General features: G+C 46.6%; 1 long non-coding RNA gene across 1 annotated transcript; it reads right to left on the bottom strand.

Annotated features, from left to right (window-relative positions):
• Window positions 1-1,172: 1,172 nt before the first annotated feature.
• LOC141107120 (uncharacterized) lies at window positions 1,173-15,461 on the bottom strand. The gene is made up of 3 exons (XR_012235787.1): window positions 15,019-15,461; window positions 1,916-2,112; window positions 1,173-1,824 (listed from the first exon to the last, which is right to left on the bottom strand). It is a non-coding gene; the product is annotated as an uncharacterized lncRNA (long non-coding RNA).
• Window positions 15,462-16,946: the final 1,485 nt, after the last annotated feature.

Here is a 16,946-nt window from a genome sequence, read left to right as displayed (position 1 = left end):
TCTCTTTCTTACATGCACTCTCTTACTTTTCTTCCCCTGTTCTTTTTCCCTTTCTGCCTGAAATCTGTCACTTTTGTCTTCACTCTATCCCCTTTGCTCTCTCTCTTCCTTGTCCCCTCTATCCCCCCTCTCTCCCCCTTGTCCCCCATCTCTCTCCCTTGTCACCCTTTTCTCTCCATTGTCCCCCCTCTCTCTCTCCCTTGTCTCCCCCTCACTCTCCCTTGTCCCCCCTCTCTCTCCCTTGACCCCCTCTCTCTCTCCCTTGTCCCCCCTCTCTCTCCCTTGCCCCCTCTCTCTCCCCCTTGTCCCCCTCTCTCTCCCTTGTCCCTCCTCTCTCTCTCCATTGCCCCGCTCTCTCCATTGTCCCTCCTCTCTCTCTCCCTTGTCCCCCCTCTCTCACCCTTGTTCCCACTCTCTCTCTCTCCCTTGTCCCTCCTCTCTCCCTTCTTTGCCCCCCTCTCTCGCCCTTGCCCCCCTCTCTCGCCCTTGCCCCCTCTCTCTCCCTTGTCCCTCCTCTCTCTTCCTTGACCCCTCTCTCTACCTTGCCCCTCCCTCTCTCTCTCTCTCCCTTGTCCCCCTCTCTCCCTTGTCCCCCCCTCTCTTTGCCTTGCCCCTCCTCTCTCTCTTCCTTGCCCCCTATCTCGTCCTTGCCCCTCCTCTCTCTCTTCCTTGCCCCCCTATCTCGTCCTTGCCCCCCTCTCTCTCCCTTGTCCCCCTTCTTTCTCCCTTGTCCCCCTCTACCCCTTGTTCCCCCTCTCTCTCCTTTGCCCCCTCTCTCTCCCTTGTCCCCTCTCTCTCTCTTCCTTGTCCCTCCCTCTCTCTCTCTCCCTTGCCCCCTCTCTCTCTCCCTTGTCCCTCCCTCTCTCTCTCTCCCTTGCCCCCTCTCTCTCCCTTGTCCCTCCCTCTCTCTCTCTCCCTTGCCCCCTCTCTCTCTCCCTTGCCCCTCCCTCTCTCTCTCTCCCTTTCCCCCTCTCTCTCTCCCTTGTCCCTCCCTCTCTCTCTCTCTCTTGCCCCCTCTCTCTCCCTTGCCCCCTCTCTCTCTCCCTTGTCCCTCCCTCTCTCTCTCTCCTTTGTCCCTCCCTCTCTCTCTCTCCTTTGCCCCCCGATCTCTCCCTTGTCCTCCTCTCTCCCCCTTATCCCCTCTCTCTCCCTTGTCCCCCCTCTCTCTCTTTCTTTCTTGCTTTCTTTATGTTGTCCAATTGGGTCCGCTTCTCTTATTTGAAGGATTTCAAGTTTCCTCTCCTATGTTTTATATGATTCTTTTTTCCTCCTTTCACTCTATCTTTCCTCTTTCTTCCTGCTCTCTCTCTCTTACTTGTGTCTTCTTTCTCCCCCTTGTCCTCTCTCTCTGTTCCCCTCTTTCTCTCACTCTCTCCCTTCCCGTCTTTATCTTTATCGCTGGTCCCCCCTTTCTTCCACCCTCTCTCTCTTCCCCCTTGTTCTCCTTCTTTCTCTCCTCTTGTTTCTCTGTATCTTGTTGCTTCCCAAATTCAAAATTTGAATAATTCTGATTACATTTACATAATTTATTAATTTATATGTTGATTTTTTGATCTTACGATTAAACCGTCTCCAACACAGACATTGTAAGGAAAGCAAACCTTGACACCTTATCGATGGTCGATCTTTGAATTGCGATACATCAGTGTAATTTGGGTTGGATGGTTTGCGTCTGCAGACCTCCGCTACCCAGCATTCCTTGTGGTGGCATTATGTTCTGCTTGAATGAGGACAGGTCACAGATGTCAGGGTTTGGTTGCAGTCACTGCCAGTAACAGATACGTTTTTGGTTTACTTGTCCTTTTGCTGCCACACAAAAGGTTCCTGCCAGAAAAAAAAGGAAAGGATTTATTCTAATAAAGAAAAAAAAAACTTTACGACAATGGGGAACGAAAACACAAAATCGGCCGCTGACCTTGCCATGACCCTTCAAAAGGTGGTGGAGCATCTTCTTACACGACCCATTCATGGTCGACTCTCGTAACTTTAGGAAAGCGACCTTTTACGGAGTAAAGAGCTAGAAGCTTTTGTACCATTTCCGACAGCTCTAAGGTGTCCGGTGAGATCTGATTGGAAGATCTGACAGTCAGCTCTTTTGACAAGAAGTGAAGCCTGCAAGTGACAGATTAGAGGAGACGGGATGAGACAAATTGGACATGCATGGTGGACTTGGCTATCGATATTTCTGAACTTACACAAATGCTAAAGACTAATAACAACAAGACAAAAAAAAAACCTACATGGCCAGAGGTCTAGATTCTCAGACCCGATGTAGGAGCACCAGAATGTATCTTGATGATAACATATAAGACTGTGGATGACCTACTGTGGGGGTCTTATGCTCTGGGGGGGGGTTTTGTTGACTACCATTCAGGCTGGAGTAAGTATAAAGATGCCAGATGTCAGGGTCTCCCCTTGAGATAATTAAATATCCTGTCTGGACCTAGAAGAAGGGCTTAGACCCCCAAAAGCATGTCTAATAAACTAATTGTTATTGCATATAAAACAGTATCATGTACAATCACGTACCTAATAAATAGAAAGTCGGTTTGCATATAATACCTCTGAATGAAGACTACCAGCACTCCTGCTTGAATAAACCAACATAACTGTTTACTGAAGAGGACACTTCAGGCCAAATGTGCATTGTCTTATTCAAAAATGGATCCTGGTTATTTTCATAGGACCTGTCACGTTGTACCTCCCCTAGCTAACCATCCATCTACAAATGGCGCAATGGGTATAGGCCATCTACAAATGGTGCAACAGGTATAGGCCATCTACAAATGGTGCAACAGGTATAGGCCATATACAAATGGTGCAATAAGTATAGACCATCTACAAATGGTGCAATGGGTATAGGCCATCTACAAATGGTGCAACGGGTATAGGCCATCTACAAATGGTGCAATAGGTATAGGCTATCTACAAATGGTGCAGTAGGTATAGGCCATCTACAAATGGTGCAATGGGTATAGGCCATCTACAAATGGTGCAACGGGTATAGGCCATCTACAAATGGTGCAATAGGTATAGGCTATCTACAAATGGTGCAGTAGGTATAGGCCATCTACAAATGGTACAATGGGTATAGGCCATCTACAAATGGTGCAACGGGTATAGGCCATCTACAAATGGTGCAACGGGTATAGGCCATCTACAAATGGTGCCGTGGGTATAGGCCATCTACAAATGGTACAATGGGTATAGGCCATCTACAAATGGTGCAATAGGTATAGGCCATCTACAAATGGTGCAATAGGTATAGGCCATCTACAAATGGTGCAATGGGTATAGGCCATCTACAAATGGTGCAACGGGTATAGGCCATCTACAAATGGTGCAATAGATATAGGCCATCTACAAATGATGCAATAGGTATAGGCCATCTACAAATGGTGCAATGGGTATAGGCCATCTACAAATGGTACAATGGGTATAGGCCATCTACAAATGGTGCAATAGGTATAGGCCATCTACAAATGGTGCAACGGGTATAGGCCATCTACAAATGGTGCAATAGGTATAGGCCATCTACAAATGGTACAATGGGTATAGGCCATCTACAAATGGTGCAATAGGTATAGGCCATCTACAAATGGTACAATGGGTATAGGCCATCTACAAATGGTGCAATAGGTATAGGCCATCTACAAATGGTGCAATGGGTATAGGCATTGGTGTCGCTATGGGGGCGTGGTGGGTGTGGACCACACCCAGGTGACACCAGGGCTGGTACAAGGGTGGGGCCAAGCGGGCGCTGTGTTGAAAGGGGGGCACTGATTTTCACTCCTGTCACAAAGAGCATCTGCCCACACTTGCTGGAGGGAGGATTAGGCTTTATCCTCCCTCTAGCCCGCAGGGGGTGATAGACAACCGGCACTGAGACTAAGAACTCATCGCAGTCTCAGGGAGACACTGAGGAAGATCGTCCTTCCTCTCTCCCCTTGTCATGTGACTAATCATATGACTGGAGGGAGGATGGAGAAGCTGCCTTCATTCCGGTAGATCTGTGAGTACAAGAGGGAAGGGATGGGGGGGGTGACAGATGTAAAGGGGGTCTCTGATGGGACACCTGATGTAAAGGGGCACTCTGATGGGGACATCTGATGTAAAGGGGGTCTCTGATGGGGACATCTGATGTAAAGGGGCACTCTGATGGGACACCTCATGTAAAGGGGGTCTCTGATGGGGATATCTGATGTAAAGGGGGTCTCTGATGGGACACCTGATGTAAAGGGGGACTCTGAGGGGACACCTGATGTAAAGGGGGACTCTGAGAGGACACCTGATGTAAAGGGGGGCTCTGAAGGAGACATCTGATGTAAACGGGGTCTCTGATGGGACACCTGATGTAAAAAGGGGACTCTGAGGGGACACCTGATGTAAAGAGGGTCTCTGATGGGACACCTGATGTAAAGGGGGACTCTAATGGGACACCTGATGTAAAGGGGGACTCTGATGGGGACATCTGATTTAAAGGGGGTCTCTGATGGGATACCTGATGTAAAGGGGGACTCTGATTGGGACACCTCATGTAAAGGGGGACACTGATTTGGACACCTGATATAAAGGGGGACACTGATTGGGACATCTGCTGTAAAGGGGGGAATCTGATTGGAACATCTGATGTAAAGGGGAGTCTCTAAAGGGGGGAACCAGATGTAAAGTGAAACTCTGATTGGGACACCTGATGTAAGGGGGGACTCTGAGGGGGCACCTGATGTAAAGAGGGACTCTGATTGGGACACCAGATGTAAAGGGGGACTCTGAAGGGACACCTGATGTAAAGGGGGACTCTGAGGGGACACCTGATGTAAAGGAGGATTCTGATTGGGATACCTGATGTAAAGGGGGACTCTGATGGGAATCCCAATGTAAAGGGGGACTCTAATGGGGACACCTGAAGTGATATCCAACCACAATGGTGTCACCCTCATCCATGTCAACACATGGATTGGCACACCGGCACTGACTGCAATGTTTACAGGGGCCGGTTTTTAAGTGCACACAGTGATGTGCTTGATAGTTGTTATTGGCACTACTATTGCCATTATATACAGTGTTATATGGGAAAAAATTATTGGGGGGGGGCATGTTTTACTGCACCAGGTGACTCCAACCCTAGTGACAGAACTGGATATAGGGAAAGATTGATCAATGATGCCCCACACATGAGTAACCTGGATAGGTGTCTTAACTTGGTTGCACAATGCATCCCTGGGAATTACAGACCAGTTAGCCTAACATTAATAGTATGTAAACTCTTGGAGGGGATAATGGGGGACTATATACAAGATTTTAGTAATGAGAACGGTATCATTAGCAGTAATCAGCATGGATTCATGTAGAATCGTTCTTGCCAAACCAATCTACTAACCTTCTATGAGGAGGTGAGTTGCCATCTAGATAAAGGAAGGCCCGTAGACGTGGTGTATCTGGATTTTACAAAAGCATTTGACACAGTTCCCCATAAACGTTTACTGTACAAAATAAGGTCCATTGGCATGGACCATAGGGTGAGTACATGGATTGAAAACTGGCTACAAGGGCGAGTTCAGAGGGTGGTGATAAATGGGGAGTACTCAGAATGGTCGGGGGTGGGGTTCCCCAGGGTTCTGTGCTGGGACCAATCCTATTTAATTCGGTCATAAATGACCTGGAGGATGGGGTAAACAGTTCAATCATTATCATGTTGGAATACTGCCCTGCAGCCCAGTCTCTGAAGGGAGGGGATCATGCTCTGCTTCAGTATATCACAGTACATGTTGGCATTCATGGTTCCCTCAATGATCTGTAGCCCCCCAGTGCCAGCAGTACTCATGCAGCCCCAGACCATGACACTCCCACCACCATGCTTGACTGTAGACAAGACACACTTGTCTTTGTCCTCCTCACCTGGTTGCCCCCACACACGCTTGTCACCATCTGAACCAAATACGTTTATCTTGGTCTCATCAGACCACAGGACATGGTTCCAGTAATCCATGTCCTTAGTCTGCTTGTCTTCAGCAAAGTGTTTGTGGACTTTCTTGTGCATCATCTTTAGAAGAGGCTTCCTTCTGGGATGACAGCCATGGAGACCAATTTGATGCAGTGTGGAGCGTATGGTCTGAGCACTGACAGGCTGACCCCCCACCCCTACAACCTCTGCAGCAATGCTGGCAGCACTCATACGTCGATTTCCCAAAGACAACCTCTGGATATGACGCTGAGCACGTGACCTCAACTTCTTTGGTGGACCATGGCGAGGCCTGTTCTGAGTGGAACCTGTCCTGTTATACCGCTGTATGGTCTTGGCCACCGTGCTGCAGCTCAGTTTCAGGGTCTTGGCAATCTTCTTATAGCCTAGGCCATCTTTATGTAGAGCAACAATTCTTTTTTTTCAGATCCTCAGAGAGTTCTTTGCCATGAGGTGCCATGTTGAACTTCCAGTGACCAGTATGAGGGAGTGAGAGCGATAACACCAAATTTAACACACCTGCTCCCCATTCACACCTGAGACCTTGTAACACTAACGAGTCACATGACACCGGGGGGAGGGAAAATGGCGAATTGGGCCCAATTAGACATTTCATTTTTTTTTTAATATCTTTATTGCTATCACAAAGTATTGAGAAAATAAAACAAATAAATAATTTCGCTATTACAAGAGAAAATTGCAAGTGATAGCTGCCAGCATGTAACAATGTGGTTTACAGTGTAAAGAAATGAATAGATGCTAAACACATGCAGCGCCTAATGAATAATAATGATGTACGTTTACATCCTATATATGTATAAAATCATATATCGTGGATTAAAAAAACAAAATGATGTGTCCATAACTTATATCATGTACCAATAAGCGTGGTATGTGCAGTCAGTAAACATTCACAGATAACCGAAAAGAAAAAAGTCCATTCAGATGTGATAAACAGTATAAAAGTCCACAGCGGATGGAGGTTCGTGGGCATATAAAGTGCCGCCTTTAAACGTAAGGTAGAGGCTGGAGCCACATATGTATAGAGATATCAGTTTACACACAGATCTTCTTAAATTCCAACTCAAAATTATAAATGGCAGAAGTGAATATCCTTACCAGAGGGGATGGACACAGTCACCATATGGTGGAGTGTCGTACGAGCTTGGGGGAGCAAGCATCATCCAAGTATAACCACCAAATACTTTAACCGCATGTAGATATATGGAAGCAGGGCGGCCGCTCTGCATCAGATCATGTACCTAGTACATGATCCGCATGCCAGGGTAGGGAACATGTCCGTGCACCCCCCCCCCCCACTGCCCTGGCTGTGTTGTGATTGGCCGCAGCACCAACCATAAAGACATAGATGAGGTCCATAAAGACATGGAGGAGCGATTTTGGGGTGGAGAAACTTGACTGGCCTAAACAGAGTCCTGATCTCAACCCCATAGAACACCTTTGCATGAATTAGAGCGGAGACTGCGAGCCAGGCCATCTCATCCAATATCAGTGCCTGACCTCACAAATGGGCTTCTGGAAGAATGGTCAAACATTCCCATAGACACACTCCTAAACCTTGTGGACGGCCTTCCCAGAAGAGCTGAAGCTGTTGTAGCTGCAAAGGGCGGAGCCAACTCAATATTGAACCCTACGGACTAAGACTGGGATGCCATTAACGTTCGTGTGTGTGTAAAGGCAGGCGTCCCAATACTTTTGGTAATATAGTGTATGTGAAGTGCTGTGTAAATTGACGGCGCTACATAAATATAAACAAGAAGAATGTCACTTAGCTGCAGTTTTTCCCTTCCCTTGGAAAGAGGAGATGGATTATCTAGGGATTAAATTGGCCAACTCCTTCAACAGAATATTCGTAAAAAATTTTTTACCTATGCTAGATGATACCAGACGAGAAGCGAGACGACTCCAGACCAGACCTCTTTCGTGGTTTGGGCGAGTCAACGCGATAAAAATGAGTCTAACACCCAAGATCCTGTTCAAATTTCAAATGCTGCCCATCCCTTTACCCGGGTATTTTTTTAAGGCCCTTAGGAGGCTAATAAGTGGGGCAGTATGGGGGGGTAAAAAACCACGCATCGCCTATACAGTTCTTAGCAGGGGGAAGAAAAAAGGGGGAATAGCTCTACCGGACTTTAGCAGATATTATAGCGCTGTAGTGCTATCTAGGATCACGGAATGGAACAAAAAAGACACAGATAAACGTTGGGTTCACATAGAACACTTTTTGAGTGACACAAATTTAGGACAGGCACTTTGGAATCCCCCAAAATTTAGACCACTGAGCACTCACACATCACAATTAATGCAAAACACATTTAAACATTGGGATAGGATACACTGTAAGAACAAATGGTCATATAATTCACCACTGATACACATGAAAGATAATATTTTTTTTGAGCCAGGGAGGAGGGAGGTGGGAGGGAGCTGGTTGAAGGGTGATATGGTACAATTGAAACACTTCCTACACAAGGGGCAAATCCGCACATTTTCAGAACTAAGTACAGAATCTAATCTCTGGGTAATGAACAGATGGAGGTTTCTTCAGCTCTCCCATTTCATAGAGAGACTTCCTAAACCACTTAGGAGTATGGAAGAACTTAGACCATTTGAGCAGCTCTGCATAAAGGAACAGACAGGAAGGGCAATAACGCAAATTTACAGGATCTTGGGAATTGAGGAGGAACTGGAGATACCCCCCTATATCAAAAAGTGGGAACAGGAATTGGGGTCTCAATGTAGTGAAGCTGGGATAGAAAAGATCTTGAAGATGGCCCATTATGTAGCAATAGACACCAGAAGAACAGAAAGCCATTTTAAATGCCTTGCGAGATGGTACGCCACACCAGATAGGGTTAGTAAAATGGATGGGACTAAACCAAACACCTGCTGGAGAGGATGCCAAGTTTTAGGAACAATGGCCCATATCTGGTGGGGGTGCCCCGTTATAAAAAACCTTCTGGGAAAAAGTACTAAGGTTAATAAAAGTCATTACTGGAATAGCATTAGATGAGGACCCATGGGTCTGTCTTTTCCACAAAACTTCGGACTCGGTAAAAAACTATAAGTCCTCCCTAGTCCCTATTATGCTGGATGAAGCCAAGAGACAGATATCCTTGAACTGGACGAATGTCTCGAGGCCCAGCACGCGAGACTGGCTGATCAGTCTCAACGAAATATATAACATCGAAAAACTAGACAGGGGAGGAGTCGAACCTAAAGAAGAAGAGCAACCAGGGAAATGGGCCGCCTGGACCAAGTTCAAAGGGACTTGGGATTATCTGAAGGAGATTGTTGATTTACCATAATTGAATGTATATGGACTCATGTTCCACTAGACTAGCACGGTCCTAAAAAAAATAAAAAAAAAAAAAAAAAAAAAAAAATTGACGGCGCTATATAAGTACCTAAAATAAATTAATAAGCCTTTCTAATTCCAGGCATTCCTGAAGGACATGACATACAAGCCCTGACGAAGGGGGATTTTCCTGACCCCTGAAACATGTTGGCTTTCCTATTTCGTTGATCTTCTAAAAATAAACTGTTCTGGGCTCTTTCTCCGTAGTTGTGGTGTCCTTATCGTTATCTCCTGGATTTCCTGCAGCGCCTCTTCCCTGGTTTGAGGGTTCTTGTTTTATGGAATCACAGAGGTGACTCCAATAATTCGATGGTCATGCTGGATATTGAACACCAACAATAGGAGCTCTTGGCGCCTCTGATGCACTCCAGTGTCAGTTGGATGTCAGTTAGGAATGTGGCCCTGAACTGTCTATGTGAAGAACCCACTGGCATCCCTCGCTGTGTCAGTAATAGGAGAGACAAGTAGTTTGATGCCTCGTTAATGAGGTCAGACCTGAGGATCATTGCCTTCCCTGCTATTGTGTCCCTTTCTGTGTGTGTATTATATATATATATATATATATATACGCACTGTATGTAAAAAAAATATATATATATATATACATGTAGCACCCTGATGTTTAGGCAGGGTTGCTTGTAAATTTACCTGCCTTGGCCATCTGATAGGAGATCCATTGATTCCACCCTAATTCTGGAATTGCTGCACTTCTCTCTTCTGTCACTAGATGGCCGGGTATCTGGTGACATTAGATAACACAAGGGCATTGCAAGGACAGATTAGGATTATATAGGGTGTCTCAGCCAATGGGCAGGGATTTTCTTGGATCCCTTGGCCTGCTGGGAGAACCTATTTATTTGGGTGAGGTCAGGTGATCTGGTTTCGGTGCCACCTGGATGGCTGTCTGGGTGGACGTGTGTTGTATTTCCCCGGGCTGCTAGGCCAGAGCCTGAGGTCTATCCCGGGGACATCTGGCTGCCAGGCTGTCTGAGGGCCTATCCAGAAGCAGGAGAGCAGCGTAGGGTTGGGATTGCAGCTTGCAGTCCAACCAGAAGAGACAGTTCTGCCGGCTGGAGAAACTGTCGTGGTCGGAGGTAGAAGGGAAGCTGCCGCCACTAAGGGAACGTCCACCTTCTTACCACAGTGAGTACCTGAAGGAAGTACCGGAGCAGTATTCTCACCAACTGGGGACGGTGAAGAATCGGGAAACTTCAGCAGGTTTCAAGCCAGAGACCCAACCATCGGAGGAGATGCTTGCAGAGCAGCCTTGTGTGTCAAGCCAGGGACCAAGCAGGCCAGCGGGGTGAAGCTTGAGGAGTATCTTGGATGTCAAGCTAGGGACCCAGCAGGGACGCGGGGGTGACTCTTGAGGAAGATACTGAGTGAGAAGATTGGAAGAGCTCAGGAGATCCGGTGGTAGTGGATCAACAAGTCTAGTGAGAGAGACTGGGAGCTCCGTTGAGAGAAGATCTACAATAGGAGATTGTAGAGGAAGTGAGAGAGTTCATTGTAACCTTTTTTTGTTAGAAACTGTTCAAGACTGTTGCTATAGGAGACAGCGTGTCTACACATGCAGAAGTGGTGTCCGGCTGGGTGCCTTTCCCTGCATGGCTACCTATAGAAATCTTGGAGTCTGCTAATTAACATTGAAACTACCAGGGTGTCCTGGCCCTCTCCCTCTCTCCCACAGTTCTGTTTAAGAGACAATAAATCTCTTTTCATTCAAGAAGTGTCTGGCGCCCATCAATCTACCTTACATTGCATCCACCATGCCTCGTAACCCGCTCTACACAGAAGGATGTCAACTGTCCCTTAAGCCACGTACACACGATCGAACGTTCCGACGGGAAATGTTGGGTGTGAGCTTGTTGTAAGTCCGACCGTGTGTACGCTCCATCAGACAATTGTTGTCAAGCTTTCCGCCTAACAAATGTTGGCTAGCAGGTTCTCAAATTTTCTGCGGAGACATGTCTGTTGTCTGATTTTCCGAGCGCATGTACACAAGTCCATCGGACAAAAGTCCAAAGTACAAACACGCATGCTCGGAAATAAGGACGAGCCGGAAGCGGTCGGTCGTGTAAACTAGCGCTCGTAATGGAGAATTAACATTCGTGACGCGGAAAATTATGAAATGTGGAAATGCAGCGCACAATTCTCTTCTTCTATAATGGGATAATAATGAAGCTGCTTTGCTGGTGATACTGATGGAGTTTTTGCAAACACATTTTCAAAGGCTTTTTTTTTCTAGTGATATCAAGATTAATATTATTATGTTTTTTTGTTTTGTTTTGTTTTTTGGTGCAAGTTACCACAACACCATTATTATCCCGGAGTTTATAAGATCAAAGATACAACTATGTTGGTTGTCAATATTACATTGTATTTTTTAAAATGTAACTGCCGACTCCCAAACTGTCATTTGAAGTAAAACACAAAGCCAAGTATTATTCTACACAATTTTTTTATTGTGCATTAAAAAAAAAAAAATTAGACATGATATCTGCCAATAAAACTTCACCAAAAAGTGCATTCTATGCATCCAAAAATATAGAAAATATACCAAACTAAATTATTATTCAACCAACAAAATAATGTCAAAGCAATAACTCCAAGGCCACTAATAAATAACACGTTATCTCCTCCGATTCCGCAACATGGCTGGTTGACGAACGGCCGTTCAGAAACGAACTGAAAAGCACAAAATTAAAAAAAAGCAAAAAGAAAAGCGCGAATCAACACTCACCAAACTTCTACTAACAGGAAATTAGCAGAGGGAGCTCAAAGGGTGGCGCTAAAGAGCTGGAAAACCACATAGTACGTCACCACGTTCGTAATTGTTGTGTATGCAAGACAAGTTTGGGCCAACGCCCTTCGGACAATAGTCCACGTTTTGTTGTTGGAAAATCCAATCGTGTGTACAAGGCTTAACTCTGGAGGTTCTCATTAGACCCCAGGGGCCCTGGGACTTGGCTACACATCTATAAATATTCTGTATATATATCTATATATATATATAGATATATATATAGATATATATATATCTATATATATATCTATATACATATATATTAAACAGGATTTATATAGCACAAACAGTTTACGCAGTGTTTTAAACACGAGGGAAGGCAGTACAGTGGTACAGTTACAGGAGGAATCAGAGGGCCCTGCTCGTTAGAGCTTACAATCTAACAGCATATATATATATATATATATATATACACTGAGCAAAATTATAAATGCAGCACTTCTGTGTTTGCCCCTATTTATCATCAGCTGAACTCAAAGATCTACGACTTTTTCTATGTACACAAAAGGCCAATTTCTCTCAAATATTCTTCACAAATCTGTCTAAATCTGTGTTGGTGAGCACTTCTCCTTTGCCGAGATAATCCACCCACCTCACAGGTGTGGCATATCCAGATGCTGATTAGACAGCATGATTATTGCACAGGTGTGCCTTAGGCTGCCCACGATTAAAGGCCACTCTAACATGTGCAGTTTTACTGTATTGGGGGGGGGGGGTTCGAAAACCAGTCAGTATCTGGTGTGACCACCATTTGCCTCACGCAGTGCAGCACATCTCCTTGGCATAGAGTTGATCAGGTTGTTGATTGTGGCCTGTGGAATGTTGGTCCGTTCCTCTTCAATGGCAGTGCCAAGTTGCTGGATATTGTCAGGAACTGAAACACGCTGTCGTATCCGCCGATCCAGAGGATCCCAAACATGCTCAATGGGTGACGTGTCCGGTGAGTAGGCTGGCCATGCAAGAACTGAGATGTTTTCAGCTTCCAGGAATGGTGTACAGATCCTTGCACCATGGGGCCGGGCATTATCGTGCTGAAACATGAGGTGATGGTCGTGGATGAACGGCGCAACAACAGGCCTCAGGATCTCGTCACGGTATCTCCATCCATAAAATGCACCCGTGTTCGTTGTCCATAGCATACGCCTGGCCATACCATAACCCCACCGCCACCATGGGCCACCCCATCCACAAGCTTGACATCAGCAAACCGCTCGCCCACACAATGCCATACGCATTGTCTGCCATCTGCCCCGTACAGTGAAGACCGGGATTCATCCATGAAGAGCGAACACCTCTCCAAAGTGCCAGACGCCATCCAATGTGAGCATTCACCCACTCAAGTCGGTTACGACGAAGAACTGCAGCCAGGTGGAGACCCCCGTGAGGACGACGAGCATCCCGGAGGCGGTTCCTGACCGTTTGTGCAGAAATTCTTCGGTTATGCAAACCGATTGTTGCAGCAGCTGTCCGGGTGACTGGTCTCAGACGATCTTGGAGGTGAAGATGCTGGATGTGGAGATCCTGGGCTGGTGTGGTTACACGTGGTCTTCGTTTGTGAGGTCCCATTGGATGTCCTGCCAAATTCTCTGAGACGCCTTTGGAGACGTCTTATGGTAGAGAAATGAACATTCAATTCAAGGGCAACAGCTCTGGTGGACATTCCTGCAGTCAGCATGCCAATTGCACGTTCCCTCAAAACTTGTGACGTCTGCGGCATTGTGCTGTGTGATAAAACTGCATATTTTAAGAGTGGCCTAAGGCACACCTGTGCAATAATCATGCTGTCTAATCAGCATCTTGATATGCCACACCTGTGAGGTTGATGGATAATCTCTCAAAGGAGAAGTGCTCACTAATGCCGCGGGAGGATTTTCCATTTGGAAATGTTGGATGTGAGCTTGTTGTCGGGAAGTCCGGCCGTGTGTACGCTCCATTGAACGTTTGCTGTCGGAATTTCCGCCCACAAATGTTTGAGAGCAGGTTCTCAAATTTTCCGCCAACAAAACTTGTTGTCGGAAAGTCCGATCGTGTGTACACAAGTCCGTCACAGAAAGTTCCACGCATGCTCTGAATCAAACAGAAGGAGCCGCACTGGCTATTGAACTGCGTTCTTCTCGGCTCGGCGTACGTCTTGCACGTCACCGCGTTCTCACGTTCGGAATTTTGGGCCAACATTTGTGTGACCGTGTGTATGCAAGACAAGTTTGAGCCAACATCCTTCAGAAAAAAAATCCACGGTTTTGTTGTCGGAAAATCGGACCGCGTGTCCGGGGCATAACACAGATTTAGACAGATTTGTGAAGAATATTCGAGAGAAATCGGCCTTTTGTGTACATAGAAAAAGTCGTAGATCTTTGCGTTCAGCTCATGATAAATTGGGGCAAACACAGAAGTGCTGCATTTATAATTTTGCTCAGTGTATATTATACAGGATTTATATAGTACTAATATTTTACACCATGTTATCAATATGAAGACAGACTGTACAGCTACAGGAGGAATCAGAGGGCCCTGCTCCTTAGAGCTTACAATCTAAGAGCATATATATATATATATATATATATATATATATATATATATATATATACATACAGTATCTGAGTATCTGACAAAAGTAAGTACACCCCTCAGCAGGGGCATTGCTAGATCTGCAAAAGATCTGGGGCTAGAGCCCATAGCAGCGGTCACCAACCTAAGCAATTTTTCACGGGCGATGGCTGGTGTTGGCGCTTCAATCATCATGGCATAATGGTTGTTGTGGTGTCAGAGTGATTAAAGTGCATTATTTCTATTGTTACATTCTAATATATAATGAAGGGGTTCAACTCACCATACTGCAGAATCAGTGGGAGCCCTGGGCGTGTCACTTACCACATCTCTTGCCACCATTTGCAGCTCGTCACTTGCCATGTCTCCTGGCTCAATTTGCAGATTGCCACATCTCCTGCCACCATTTGTAGATTGTCACTTGCCACCTGATGTGGATTGTAACTTGCCATGCCAGCCAGTGCTACCAAATGTGCATTGACGCTGCATTGGTGGCAGGCTGACAGCACTGGTCCATTTAGTGAGAGCAGGAGAGCGGTGATGCAGTGAGAGATGATGTCATCTCGCTGCTCCCCGCTGCACCTCCGACATTGAAGCAAGGGGGTCTGGCTGCAAAGTGGAGCTCCACGATGACAGGAAGCATGTGACCTCCACTCCATCGTGCTGTGAGGGTGGAAGAGTGCTGATGTGTGACGGGCAGTGAGAGATGATGTAATCTCTCTGCTGCTCGCCGCACCTCGCTCCCAAATTGAAGAGGCCCGGCTGTGAAGAGCGCTGATGTGGAGCAGGCAGAGAGAGAGATGTCATCTCTGCTCGTCCGCCCGCTTCTCTCTTCTCCTCCAGCCTCTCTCATGCAGCCAGCCTGCCCGCCGCAGCAGCCGCAACCCGCTGGTTAGGCAGGGACCCTGCAGCAAGAGACTCGGGGCTATGTGCCCCAGATCCGGGGCTATAGCCCCAATAGCCACCCCCTAGCAACGCCCCTGCCCCTCAGTCACATTTCTGTAAATCTTTTCTTCTATCTTTTCATGTGACAACACTGAAGAAATGACACTTGTCTACAATGTAAAGTAGTGAGTGTACAGCTTGTATAACAGTGTAAATTTACTGTCCCCTCAAAATAACTCAACACACAGCCATTAATGTCTAAACCGCTGGCAACTAAAGTCAGTACACCCCTAAGTGAAAATCTCCAAATTGGGCCCAAAGTGTCAATATTTTGTGTGGCCTCCATTATTTTCCACCACTGCCTTAACCCTCTTGGGCATGGAGGTCACCAGAGCTTCACAGGTTGTCACTGGAGTCCTCTTCCCCTCCTCCATGATGACATCACAGAGCTGGTGGATGTTAGAGATCTTGTGCTCCTCCACCTTCCGTTTGAGGATGTCCCACAGATGTTCAATAGGGTTTAGGTCTGGAGACATGCTTGCCCAGTCCATCACCTTTACCCTCAGCTTCTTTAGCGAGGCAGTGGTGGTCTTGGAGGTGTGTTTGGGGTGGTTATCATGTTGGAATACTGCCCTGCGGTCCAGTCTCTGAAGGGAGGGGATCATGCTCTGCTTCAGTATGTCACAGTACATGTTGGCATTCATGGTTCCCTCAATGATCTGTAGCCCCCCAGTGCCGGCAGCACTCATTCAGCCCCAGACCATGACACTCCCACCACCATGCTTGACTGTAGACAAGACACACTTGTCTTTGTCCTCCTCACCTGGTTGCCCCCACACACGCTTGTCACCATCTGAACCAAATAAGTTTATCTTGGTCTCATCAGACCACAGGACATGGTTCCAGTAATCCATGTCCTTAGTCTGCTTGTCTTCAGCAAACTGTTTGCGGACTTTCTTGTGCATCATCTTTAGAAGAGGCTTCCTTCTGGGATGACAGCCATGCAGACCAATTTGATGCAGTGTGCAGCGTATGGTCTGAGCACTGACAGGCTGACCCCCCACCCCTACAACCTCTGCAGCAATGCTGGCAGCACTCATACGTCTATTTCCCAAAGACAACCTCTGGATATGACGCTGAGCACGTGACTTTAACTTCTTTGGTGGACCATGGCGAGGCCTGTTCTGAGTGGAACCTGTCCTGTTATACCGCTGTATGGTCTTGGCCACCGTGCTGCAGCTCAGTTTCAGGGTCTTGGCAATCTTCTTATAGCCTAGGCCATCTTTATGTAGAGCAACAATTCTTTTTTTCAGATCCTCAGAGGGTTCTTTGCCATGAGGTGCCATGTTGTACTCCCAGTGACCAGT

The sequence above is a fragment of the Aquarana catesbeiana genome, linkage group LG09 (assembly GCF_042186555.1).
Source record: "Aquarana catesbeiana isolate 2022-GZ linkage group LG09, ASM4218655v1, whole genome shotgun sequence".
Classification (NCBI taxonomy): Eukaryota; Metazoa; Chordata; class Amphibia; order Anura; family Ranidae; genus Aquarana; species Aquarana catesbeiana.
The sequence above is the reverse complement of the archived record's forward strand: the minus strand, read 5'-3'. Positions and strand labels throughout refer to the sequence as shown.